Raw genomic sequence first — 13,002 nt, 5'->3', positions numbered from 1 at the left:
CATGTAACCTATCCTATCTCAGAAACTTCCATTGCTGACCTCTGCAATGAACAAGGAACCTGTCACTACACTGACCTAATCCTGACTCTCTACTAGGCTTTATTTTATTCTGAGGACCACCTATTTGTTTCCCACAGCCAAGAATCACTTACTACACGATTTATTGAAAACCTTGACACCTGATTCATTTCATGTTACACCTGAGAGAAGACACATATTTCTGGAAGATAAGTTATACTAAAATTTTTAAACAGTGCGGTTAGTATAACACCAGCACAAATAATACTATTTAAAAAAATGATTGGGATGATCCTTTAAACGCATATAATTTTCTTGATGGATCTACAAATATGTAACCATGTGATTGTAAGTATTTTTACATTTTATGATGCCTTTAAAGGGCTACAGTGAGAGAAGTAAAACCTCAGATAAATAGAACTAAAAATATGTAAAGCTAATAGTCTTTAAATCATCACTAGATGGTACTGTATAACTGATTCAGTATAGTGTAATCTTTCTTTTCTTTTTTTTTCTAGGTTTCAGGCAAGTTCTAGGTTTCTGTGTAACAGCCCTGGCTGTCCTGGTACTCACTTTGTAGACCAGATTGGCCGCAAATTCAGAGATCCACCTGCCTCCACCTCCTGAGTGCTGAGTGTAATACTAGCTTCCTTTCCTTTTTATTTAAATATTTTTTTGAGAATTTGATTTCCATGTCTTCTTCTCCTCCCTCCAACTCCTTCCATGTCCCCACAAATGCTCCTCTCAATTCATGAATCCTCTTCTTTAATTAGTGTTGCTGTACCTCCTCTCTGGAGAAGATCCCCCTTCTCCCCAAAGCTGTTAATTCCTATAGCTCTTCATCTAGGGATGGAGCCTTATGGGATTTCCCCTAGCCACACTGACATGTCAGTTGGTGTTGTCGTTGTTCAGGTCTGAGCTAGGCAACCATATTTTTGAGATTTCATGGGTTCAGCTTCTCTGTCACATACAAAAGACACTGTGACCCAGTAGATCTTCTGGTCGTCTGGCTCTTCAAATGTTTCCACCTCTTCTTTGATGATGTTCCCTGAGCCTTGGGTAATTAGGTTGCATTTTTGATGTATCAGTAAGACTTGGGCACCCCTATTGTCCATTGTTCTCTGCATTTTGACCAGTTGTGGGGTTCCATAATGGTTTCCATCTGCAGCTAAAAGAAGCTTCTTTGATGAGGGGTGAGAGTCACATTTATTCACGGGTACAATGATAAGCACTTAGAATACAGCTACCAATGGTTTAGGAAAGTGGTCACTGTAGGCTCTCCTCTGGGCCCATGGCCTCACCACTTACTCATAACATGCAAAAGTTTGTGCCAGAGGCTGAGAAATGCAACTTGTAGTGTGGCTTCGCTCTTCCAGAATATTACATAACACATTTGAGAATATAACAAATGAATTCAAGTATACAGAGGGTTCCAGATAATCTTCCAGTCACATAGAAGGGTTTGTAGGTATGGGGCTGCCACAGGGCTACAACCAAGGACAAGCCTCTACTATCCTCGAGAAACTTCTACCATAAGCTGAAAGACGAATCTTCATTCTATGGCTAGGATAGAAGGAAGGAAGGAAGGAAGGAAGGAAGGAAGGAAGGAAGGAAGGAAGGAAGGAAGGAAGGGAAAGGAAAGGGAAGGAAGAAAGGAAAGAAGAGAGAGAGAGAGAGAGAGAGAGAGAGAGAGAGAGAGAGAGAGAGAGAGAGAGAGAGAGAGAGACCAGATTGAAAGTGGAGAGGGATTGTTGTCAACCAGCCAGAAATAAATGAATGGGCCAAACATGCAGTTCCCTGGGGCCAGTGTGGGTGCCAGCACTCCAGGATGCTTTCTAAGTAGGTGCCTCTCTAAAAGCTTCCCCCACCACCTGCATATAATCAGCACTCACTCCTTTCCTTTTTTTGTGTGTTTGTTCAGAAGCCAGCATCAGTTGCCCTCTATAATATAAACTGACAGCAGGTGGTTGTTTAATCTTACTTAATCTCCTTTAAGCTTTTGAGACATTTTTTAAAAGGTGCAAACTATTCTTTAATATTTGGGGATGTCTTGCATTACTGATAAATGTTCTTGAGGAACAGGAAATGGTGGGGGGAGAGTCTTTATGAAAGTTCATAAAACGTTCTCCTTTTGGAATACATATCTCTTACAACCCGAGACAGGAACCCATTACATGTTCCAGAGAATTAAATGAGGCATGAATTTTAGTTGTGGGACATAAAGACAAGCAGTGGAGTGAGCCCCACTCCCTGTGGACAGATGACCCTGGCCATGGAATGAACGCTGCAAAGGCTTCACGGCATGCCATGATATCTAAGTTTCCTTCTGATTTAAAGCACTGCCAAAGACTGGCATCTCTGTCACCGCACAGTCAGAATCCCGTGTATTGTGCCATTGTTACTAATTGTGCTCCCGTGTGAATCAGATTTTGGTCATTGGGTCCATCATGTAGCAAACTCTGCTTTCACTCATCCTTCCCCCGCCATGACAACAGAAAGGAACAGTGTCTGGGAACTGTACTCATGTCAAAGCCTTCTACAAAAGTGGGTGTTTATTTGCCATTAGCAAAGATGGGATGTTAAACTAACCCCACTAGGCTAGTTTTCTTGTTCTAGACATAGGAGCTTTGTGAAAATCGAGAAGTTTCACCTGAAGTGGCCAATACCAGCGTGCTGCTTGCTAGAGTGGCTCCTTTGTTTGTTCTATTGTGTTCTTCCCTCTTCATATTTCAGAGGATATGTGAAACAAAAACAAAGAAACAAAAAAGCAAACAACAAAACGCTTTTTTCCTCTCTTTCCCACGTCTCCATCTCCTCTTCATTTGTCCCGTGTATCATGCAGTAGACCCTTTTGTCCACACAGCTTTATTTGCAAATGTTTATTGTGTCGTGTGTTGTTGGTTGGGTTCAAGGACTCTGGCGTCTGGTACACCATCAACATTTCAATAATGGACCCCCATAGAAACCCCTCTTGGATATCCTGCTGCTGCCCTGAGTCATGGGGATCCTGCAGCTATGTGTTCCAGCAGGTCACAGATGGAGTAGATTTTGGAGCATCCCGACTCAAAGCCCTGGATGTGTGCCTGGGTGGTAGCTAACCTGGGTTAGGGCTGCTGGTAACACCCCCCTCAGATGAGGGAGGAGTCAGCTCTCTCATGCCCCTGAGGAGGGGTGGGCTCAGCTTGGCATGGCCCTCATACTTCAAGACATGGTTCAACACATGGTTTGAATAGGCTCCTGTGGTAATACTGGTGGCAGACATCAACACAGACCCCACTGCAGCAGGACCACAGACCCAGATATGGCCATCAGCAGCAGCTTGTGCTTGGATGTCACCATAGGCCCCTGGGCATGGCAGCACAGGCCTCTCAAATCAGCATAGGCTCAGCAGCAGCATGGTTCCCCAGACTCCAACATGGCACCAGGTGGTGGCCCAGACCCTGGGGCAGTCACATAACCTTCAGTGGTAACAGGAGCCTTGAACATCAACACAGACCCTAGCTTCAGTAGGGTCATGGATCCAGATATGGCCCCCAGCCACAGCTTGGGCCCAGGCATCATCAGGGATCTGCAGGAGCAGTACAGTCCACCCTGATCTGTATGGTCGTGGTGGCAGTATAACCCTTGGGCACCAACATGGCCTCAAGTGGCATCCCAGATCTGGTGCATCTGCACAGCCCTTGGGAGTAACAGGACACTGTGGGATAATCCTCTTGTATGCTGTGAAGATTTGTCACTTGAATTGGTTTAATAAAATACTAATTGGCCAGTAGCCAGGTAGGGCAACTGAACTAAGAATGCTGGGGAAAAAAAGGGCAGAGTCAGGAGTCACCAGCCAGATGCAGAGGAAGCAAGATGAGAATGCTGTACTGAGAAAAGTTACCATGCCACGTGGATAAACATAGATAAGAATCATGAGTTAATTTAGATATAAGAGCTAGTTAGTAATAAGTCTGAGCTACCGGCTGAGCATTTATAATGAATATAAGCTTCTGTGTGGTAATTTGGGAAGCAGTTGCTAGGCATTTGGGAGTTGCTATCAGGACAGAAACTCTAATTCTTTTTACAACAGTAGCCATGGACATCAACACAGACCCCAGCTGCAGTAGGACTACAGACCCGGACATGACCCTTGGGAGCAGCTTGGGCACTGATGACAAGCAGGCCTCCCACATCAGCCTGTTTCTCACTGCCTTCACCTCTCCAGCTCTGCCTCTCTCTATGGGACATGAACCCTTCTGCCCCTCTCTCTATCCTGTTCCCCACCATATATTTGCTCACTGTAATGGTACCTGACCTCTGTTGCTCCTCCTCCCCACCCAGGGCAGGTGGCCCCAGGTGGGTGTATAGGTGTCCTTCACCTGCCCAGTTCTAGTGGCCCAATTTTCTAATATTTTATAATGCAAAAGGGAAAGGCCAAGAACAGAACAAATGACAACAAAAGAAGCAAGTTATCCAACTGAAGGAGATTAGCTTGCATGCACACCAACTCACTCAAAATACACATAATATAGTTACTTCAGTGGTAGAGTTGGTGAATAAAGTTAAAATAACAAAAAGATGAGCCATGTGTCAGCCTGGCATGACTGTGGCCAAATAGGGAATATAATCACATCAAAAGGAAGAAAGGTTTATTTGGTTTCCTTGCTTCAGGGGTGTCAATCCATGACACTTAGTCCTCCTGCTTTCTGCCTGGGGCACGATATTCCATCAAGGTAGGAGCACATAGTAGAGGAGACTGTTCATATGATGATGGCTGAAAGCACAGAGAGGAGGGACCAGAATCCCAGTAGGCCCTTCAAAGGCATGCCCCAGTGGCCAGCTTCACTGGGCCCGGGCCCTGCCCCTAAATGCTCTACTGCCCAAGCGCCATCATCCTGGTACCAAACTTTCAACATTTAGGTTTTGTGCCAGGCATTCAAAATTCAAACTATAGTAAGCGATTATAATTTACATGAGTATTCAGATATGCCATAGAGTTAAAAATTAACCAAGAGTGGGTAATACACTAGCAGTTGCTGGTATTCCAAAGATTGACAAAGGCAAGGCAAAAGGATCACAAGTTCAGGACCAGCCTGGGCAACATAGTGGCACTGTTTCAAAATAAGTAAAAATGAAAGCAAAAAGCTGGGGCTAGCGTAACTCGGGGATGGAGTGCTTACATAATGCAAGGCCTTAGGTTTATCCTTTGGTTCAATCAAAAAAATTATGCAGCAATAGTTTCTATATTTGCTAATAAAAAAATAGAAAATAGAACTTAAAATATATACTGTGTTCACTTGAAAAAAGTAGACCAAAACCTAAAGAAATGTGTAAAACTCTAATGAGCTTTCGTTTCAAATTAAATGACTGTTAAATTTAAAACTGAAACATTATTAAGGAATATTTTACAAAGCAAAATCAGTCTTATGAAAAAGTGATGTACTAGGAAGACATTAGCTTTTCTGCATAAGCATAAAATTCAGATAATCAAAAAATTTTGTGAAACTTGACAAACTAATTTTAAGGTTAGCTTAAAAGAAAAAAATGGAAATAAATATATAGGAAAAATGTAAGTAAATAAAGAAAGATATGTTCTATTAGATGTTCACATGGTACATAATTCATGTGATTGACTTTTATAATTGGTGGCTGAAGAAGCAGAGGACTAGATTGCTGCACAGAGTCCATAGTGCAGTAGACTGTCTTATCCATATTAATGCTAGAGTTTAGAGTATTAGTGAATTCATGTAACAGTTCAGAGCATACATTGTGGAGCTGAGTTCCTGGCTACAAATCTAATCTGAACATTGATGGAATGTATCACATTGGAAAAATAATGTCATTTAGCCTAAACTTCTACATGTATAAAATAGGGATAATAAAATTAACAACCTATTTGTAGAATTAAATTACTAATATTTCATTTAGACGACCTTTCTAAGCTAGATACAGAGCCTAGTAGCTGTAAATATGATGAATGAAAACTGTTTTTGCATAAATATTTACATTTTATCTACCCATTAATCCAGACAGCAGAAAAAAATTCATGACTAGAATATAGAAATATAGATTGCCTAAAATACAACAAATTGCTAAGAATCAATAAGGAAAATTGAATCTAACAGGAAAATAAAGGAGGTAGAGAGGTTCTTCAGCACCCCCACATGGTGGCACAAGCCCAGACGCACTAGAAGGTTGAGAAAGAAGAGTGGGAACTCAGAATTATCCTCCACACACAGCGAGTTCAAGGTCAGCTTGCTCTGCTTAAGACTGTGTCTTCAAAAAGGAGAGCAGGTGAGAAGAGCAGAGGAGAGGAGAGGACAGGAGAGAAGAGAGGAGGGGAGGGGAGGGAAAGGAAGAGGAAGATAGGAGAGGGGAGGGGAGGGAGGGGAGGGGAGGAGACAGGAGAGGAGGGGTGGGGAAGAGAGGAGAGAAGAGGAGAGGAGAGGGAGGGAGGGGAGGGGAGGAAAGGAAGGGGAGGGGAGGGAGGGAGGAGACAGGAGAGGAGGGGAGGGAAGAGAGGAGAGGAGAGAAGAGGAGAGGGGAGGCGAGGTAGGGGAGGGGAGGAAAGGAAGGGGAGGGGAGGGGAGGAGAAAGGAGGAGAGGAGAGGTATCAATAGCTGAAGGGCCAGCCTCCAGCTACCCAGGGTATGTTTAAAAAAAAAAAAAAGCCCACAAATGCAGTGAGAGCTTAGGAAAAATTCTTATCTATCTGAGGGCTAGATTTTTTCTATGAGGGAAAAAATAAGAAATGCACATGCTTTCTGATGGTAACTTTCTCTTTTACTTCATCTTAAAAAATCTCCTTCTCTGAAAATCTCTGTCTCCACACAGCTGCATCTTTTAACATACAGCTATATATCTCTCTTTACTTACATACATCTCAGAATCTCTTTCTGAAAGTCTCTCTTGCTCTTTCTCCTGTCTAGCTTTTTATCCTCTTGCCTCAGCTCCTCTGTGCAGGCATGAGTGCACACACACACACACACACACACACGCACACACACACACACACACACACTGCACAGCTCTTTACACACATTCTAACCCACACATTTACACTGCAGTGCCCTACATAGCTCTACCCGGCCCCTGTCTCTACGCTGCTGCTCACTTTTTCAGCCAAACTCTGGACAATTGTATGTCACCTTTTCAGGGTCTGACCCATTATCGTAATACACGATAAGTCACAGTTTCTCTCAGGCTAGGAAGGTCACATTGGCCAGCCAGTGAGTAATGCTTGGCCATGAACATAGCCTGAGTGGTTGGCATTCCCAGACAGAAAATGACATTGACATTCAGGACTAGCAATGAACAATTAGGAGCTGAAGAGAGGGAAAGAGAGGAGAGAAGAAGAGAGAGGAGGGAAGGGAAGGGGAGGGGAGGGGAGGGGAGGGGAGGGGAGGGGAGGGGAGGAAGGCAAGTGGTGGTTCACTTCTGTAATCTGAGCACTCATGTGGAAACAGGATGACGAGTTTGAAGATAGCCCATACTACATTGCAAGAGCCTGTCCAAATAAATATTTAAATAAATAAACTAGAGACAGAAATCAGCATAGAGTACTTGCTTGATATGCCCATGCCAGCATCACCAACAAAATAATAGATAAATCAAAAGATGCCTACTATCACTAATAATTGGGGAGCTGTGTATCAAATACAGTTACATAGCAATTGAACCTAAAAGTGCTGATAAAAAGAAAAAAAAGGAAGACAGGTTCTTACCGGTACTGTGAGGAAAATGAATTAAGGATGACATTGCTGGAAGTCAAAAGGTCACTGACGGGCCATGAACATGTGTGATCGCAGAACTCAGATGTGGAGGTTGAACAGGAAGTTCCAGTACAACCTGAGGCATGCAGAAAACTCTACTTTGTAAAAGATTTCCTGGTCTCTATGTCCACATTATGCCCATAGGATGCTCTGGAAAGCATTGAAACTGCTGAGAATTTGGGGTGAGAGCTAGGACCTGCTCACCACAGGGGTACAAAAATGCTTTCCAGGCTCATGAGAGTGACTTGCCTTGGATTATCATCTCGCTGGGCTAAGGACAGAACACGTCACTGTATTAAGACACAGATTTCATTATTCTGTAAGAACAGCTGGCCCACCAGGTCAGGATCGCCAGGCTAACTCCATATTAGAGAGAATCCATATTCTGGTCCAAAATGTCATCTGTGCCCGTCTAGGCTCAGAAGTTCTAGTTCACAAGTTGAAAACCATTTTTCACTCTTATCATCTCCCTCTCTCTCTCCTTCCCCTTTTCTCTCCTCTTTCCTCTCTCTCCCCTTTTGTTTCTCTCTCCAGGAGAGAAAGGGGAAAATGGCAAATTTTAATAAAACTGAAAGAGCTGTGCATCAATTGTTAATTCACTTCTGAATATTTATCCCATAGAAAACCAGGGATGATAAACAATTATGTACCAGAATTGACATTGTGAATTGTAATGAAAGGTTATAAACTAGATAAATATTGAAGATATACCAGAATATTCATGTTATGGTCTATCCAAGCACAGTTAAGGTATTTAAGGTATAAAGCTAATGAGGACCATGAGAGACCAGCTCCCAGGATCTGCTGGGCGTAATAAAAGGAATGCCTCAGAGTAGCAAGGGATAGGAAACTTTTATCTGAGGGTAATTAGGGAAAAGTTTTAGTCTATCTATGACTGGTGAAATAAGGAAACACACATGCTTTCTGATGTTAACTTTCTTTTTTACTTCATTTTAAAAATGATCTCTGTCTCTTTCTGTCTCTATATGGCTACATATCTCCACACTGCTGCATACAGCTACATATCTTTACTTACATACATTTTTTCACATGGCTACACATCTTTCTCTTACATTGTTTACTCACTCACTCTTTCGCCCATTCATTCCCTCACATTTTTCTCATGCTTCTTCTTCATCTCTCACTACACACACACACACACACACACACACACACACACACACACACACACACACACACACACACACACACACACTCATATTCTGCAGCAGCTCTCACAGAGCTCTACACAGCCATCTCTCTCCACACCGCCACGGCTGCTGCTCCACAGCCAAACTCTGGGCAATTGTAAGTTACATTTTTAGGGCCCTACCCATTCTCAAAACACAAGGTAAGTCACATAGTTTCTCTTAGGCTAGTAATGTAACATTGACCCATGCACGTAGCTCTAAGTTGGTGAGGAGTCCCAGACATTACACAATTAGCTGAACCTTGAGTGGTGAGGATAAGTGCAAGAAGAGAGCTACTTCAAGGACTATGTCTTGATGTCAACAGCCTGGCCTTGATTTAGCAGTAAACAACACCTGGGAATTAGTCTTTGCGTATATTCTGTAGGGGCAGCTTAGTCTGTTTGGGACTAGTTCTAAGGTCTTTGCAAAATGTGTAAAAGGCTGTCTTTGAGACTAAGAATACTGTTACTTTCCTGTGTCAGTAAAGAAGAATATTCCAGTAATATTTCTGTTCATCAGAATTATACAGCTTAAACAGAAATCCACAGCTCAATGTGTGCCCAAAGATGTAAAACACACTGCCAGAGGGCTGTGGAAAGCACCCCACAGCTGTTCTTATTAGGGAGGCATAGCAGTGGCACCAGAGAAAGTTACAGACATAAAACAACAGTTTCCACAGCCAGTGACCCCACAGATTGGCCAGTGGGGCTCCCCATCAGGGAGTTATACATCTGGTGAGTCGACTTGTCAAATACTAGTTGTCACCTGCTGTATACTCCCATGGCCCATTCATGGTATGCTTAAGGTATTAAGCAAAGTAATATAACTCAAGAGAAGATACCCAACTCAGTTTAGCTTGAATAAAGCAAAAATCGGAATTAAACATATGGCATAATAACATGTTATTTTGAATACTATATATTTTCAATACAAATTCATGAGAAAATAAACATCCTAAACTCAACAATGGTCACTTTTGTGTTGTAAAATGAAGCAAAGAAAAGTCTGAAGGTCAATTTAAAATATTTAGTATAAATGCTTCTGCATTTTAAAATAGTTTGATAATCACACATGTAGGAATTACTTTATTGCATTATCATTAATATTTCTAAACGTTTCCCTCCAAAAAATAACTCAATTTCCCTTTTCTCCACAGTGGATAATTTCGCTCCGTTTTGTTTCAAATCCAAGGCATAGAAATGTGATTATGATTATGTAGCATAATCCCTTTCTTTCAGGCATGACTAAAAGATGCTTCATATCCACTCAGAAATAATCTTGGTACCAATAAAATTATGACTTTATAAAAGATTAATCTACCTATTAAGAACTTCCCATCAGGTCTGGTAAGATGGTTCAGTGGGTAAAGGTGCTTGCTACCAAGCCTGCCCACCTGAGATGGGTCCCTGGGACCCACATGGTTGAAGGAGAGAATCTGCTCTTGCAAGTTCTCTTCTGACTTACACATGCGTCTCTCTCTCTGTGTCTCTGTCTGTCTGTCTGTCTCTCTCTCTCTCTCTCATACACACACACACACACACACACACACAAAATAAATATCACCAAAAAAAACCAAACATACAACAACAAAATCTTCAGTCTACCTCCTTTCCATTTGGACTTTGATATCTCAGGATGTGATGATTCTGGCCAGAACAACAATCCTGCTGAGACAGATTGGAAGCTCCACTTCTCCAGAGCATCAGGGTGGGCACTAAGCATTATTAAAACACTGTTTAAATTATCATGGATGCTAATGATAGGTCCTTCTTGTAAGCACTCCTTCAAATGTTTGTTTTCCTATAAATGTGCAAAGATGTTGGGAAATAGGGTAATTTGACTCCCTCCTCGATGTCTGAGAGTTTCTACTTGGGTGACCTCATTGCTTTGAGCAGTCAGTCAAGCAGCTAACCAGGCTACCCTTGTGACACCACCTGATGTGTTGAATGCTCTAAGGAAGCCACAGGACAATAACTGCTTGCTGGTAAAGCAATTCCAACTCTGTAAAGTGTGGCCCCAGCTACCATTACTTTTAATGAGAGCTGAATTTTGTCTTCACACGTCTTGGTGAAATTTAGATGACACTGGTTTCAATTACTTTTCTATTGTAATGACAAAATACCATGACCAAGTCAACCTAAAGAAGAAAGCATTTAATTGGGGCCTGATGGTTTCAAATGGTTAGACAGAGTCCATGACAATGGGGCAAAGGCATTGTTGCAAGAACAGCTGTGAGCTCACATCTGGAGCCACAAGCAAGAGGAGACAGTGTAAGTCTTTTGAAACCCCAAAGCCACCTCCAGTGACACAACCCCTCCAACCAGACCACACCTCCTAATCCTTCCTAAATAGTTGAGGAGCCTATGGGAGACATTCTCATTCAAAGCACAACTTTGCTATCATTTCTACCCAGAAGGGAAGATGGCCAGCCAGAAGGATTGACAGGACTAGTGCAAGATGGACAATGGCATCAATGCAATCCCTCATTTTTGTGAAGATCTGTTCTAATACAAACATCCTTTTACTGATTGTGTAAGCAAGGCAGCTGAGCACACTTTGTGGGCATGTACTTCTCGTGCTGTCCCTGTGATGACAGAGCAAACTGTTCCTAGTATCCGAGACTTCCAGGAGATCTGGGATAGAGGTGCCAACTGCTGCTGCTAAGAGCTGTTTGCCACTGCTGCTGGCTGCTCTCAGAAGCCAAGGGTTAGTCAGGCCTGATGATGCAGACTTGTAACGCTAACACTTCGGATTGCATGTTCAAGGTCATCCTGGACTACAATGTTAAACTCTACGAAAGATGCAGAGCATGATTTATAAAAAGGTGCTATGTATTCATGTGTCAGTACCGGAAGACATTCTGCCTGCCTATCCATGGCACCTACCCCAGCAGAGCAAACAGATGCCAGCCAACTAACTGATGGTGATACTGCTACCAAAAGAAGTTAAACTTTAAATTTTGAGCTTTGACATTTACCATTTCTACATTGCATAGCTCTAAAAAGCCAGACATAAAACTGTCTTGCTATATATGCAACTGTACCCTGAACAAATCAGTAGTTGGGATCAAATCTCTGGGATCTAGGGTGAAATTTTGAAATTTATGTTGAGATTCTTTCCTTCTCCCTCATTCATTCATTCATTTCTTCCTTCCTTTCTCCCCACTCTCACTTCCTATTCCTGCTCCATGTAAACAAAAGCTGGAGAAAACCCAAAGTCTATGTTCAGATAGTCCTGGCTGTCTCACCAAGTGACAGGTGAGACACTTACCCTCTTCCTGAAAGTATTTGGGGTCTGCCTATTTACCAGTGTGCTCTGTGCACTCCCTGGGCCTGGAGTGGTTTCATTAAGTCAACTTCTCTGAATCTAAACTGATAGCCCAAGTCCATCTCATAATTCACTTATGTTGCCTGAGAGCACTAAGCTGTCTGTTTTATACGATATTCTTAGCCTCATAAATAGTGAGAATTCTGGAGTCTGTTGAATTTCCCATTAGGTCTGATCTTTCTCCATAATGATATTGTGTAAACTGTTCCCTTGCTTCAACTTAAGAGTTTTCATAGTATACTAACAGTAACATGGGAGCATGCCATACACAATTGTCTTTCCTTCCACATGCTAAGTTCTGGTTAGTTTTCAACTATGCATTGTAGAGATGCTCATGTTATTAACCATTGCTTAAGGCTTATTTGGCCCTTTGTTGAGAAACAGAGCTACTTTTTATTTTTATTTATTTATTTATTTTTGCCATGAGACAGAAGTACCTTGTAGATGTAACCAACTGTCTTATTAAAATAAGAAACACAGAACCAATGTAAAAGAGAAAGCCAAGAGGTCAGAGCTCAGAGCTAAAATCTTACCTCCTGCAGTGCTCCTACCTCTCTGAAAGAGAGCTACTTCCTGTGTGTCTGTCTTTAAATAGTCTTTCTGTTCTGCCTTCTCATTGGTTGTAAATCCACATGACTGCCTCGTCACTGCCTGTAAGTACTGCCCTCCAGGTCTTAAAGACGTATGTCTCCAATGCTGGCTGTATCCTGAAC

This window comes from Peromyscus leucopus, chromosome 8a, assembly GCF_004664715.2.
Source record: "Peromyscus leucopus breed LL Stock chromosome 8a, UCI_PerLeu_2.1, whole genome shotgun sequence".
Classification (NCBI taxonomy): Eukaryota; Metazoa; Chordata; class Mammalia; order Rodentia; family Cricetidae; genus Peromyscus; species Peromyscus leucopus.
The sequence above is the reverse complement of the archived record's forward strand: the minus strand, read 5'-3'. Positions refer to the sequence as shown.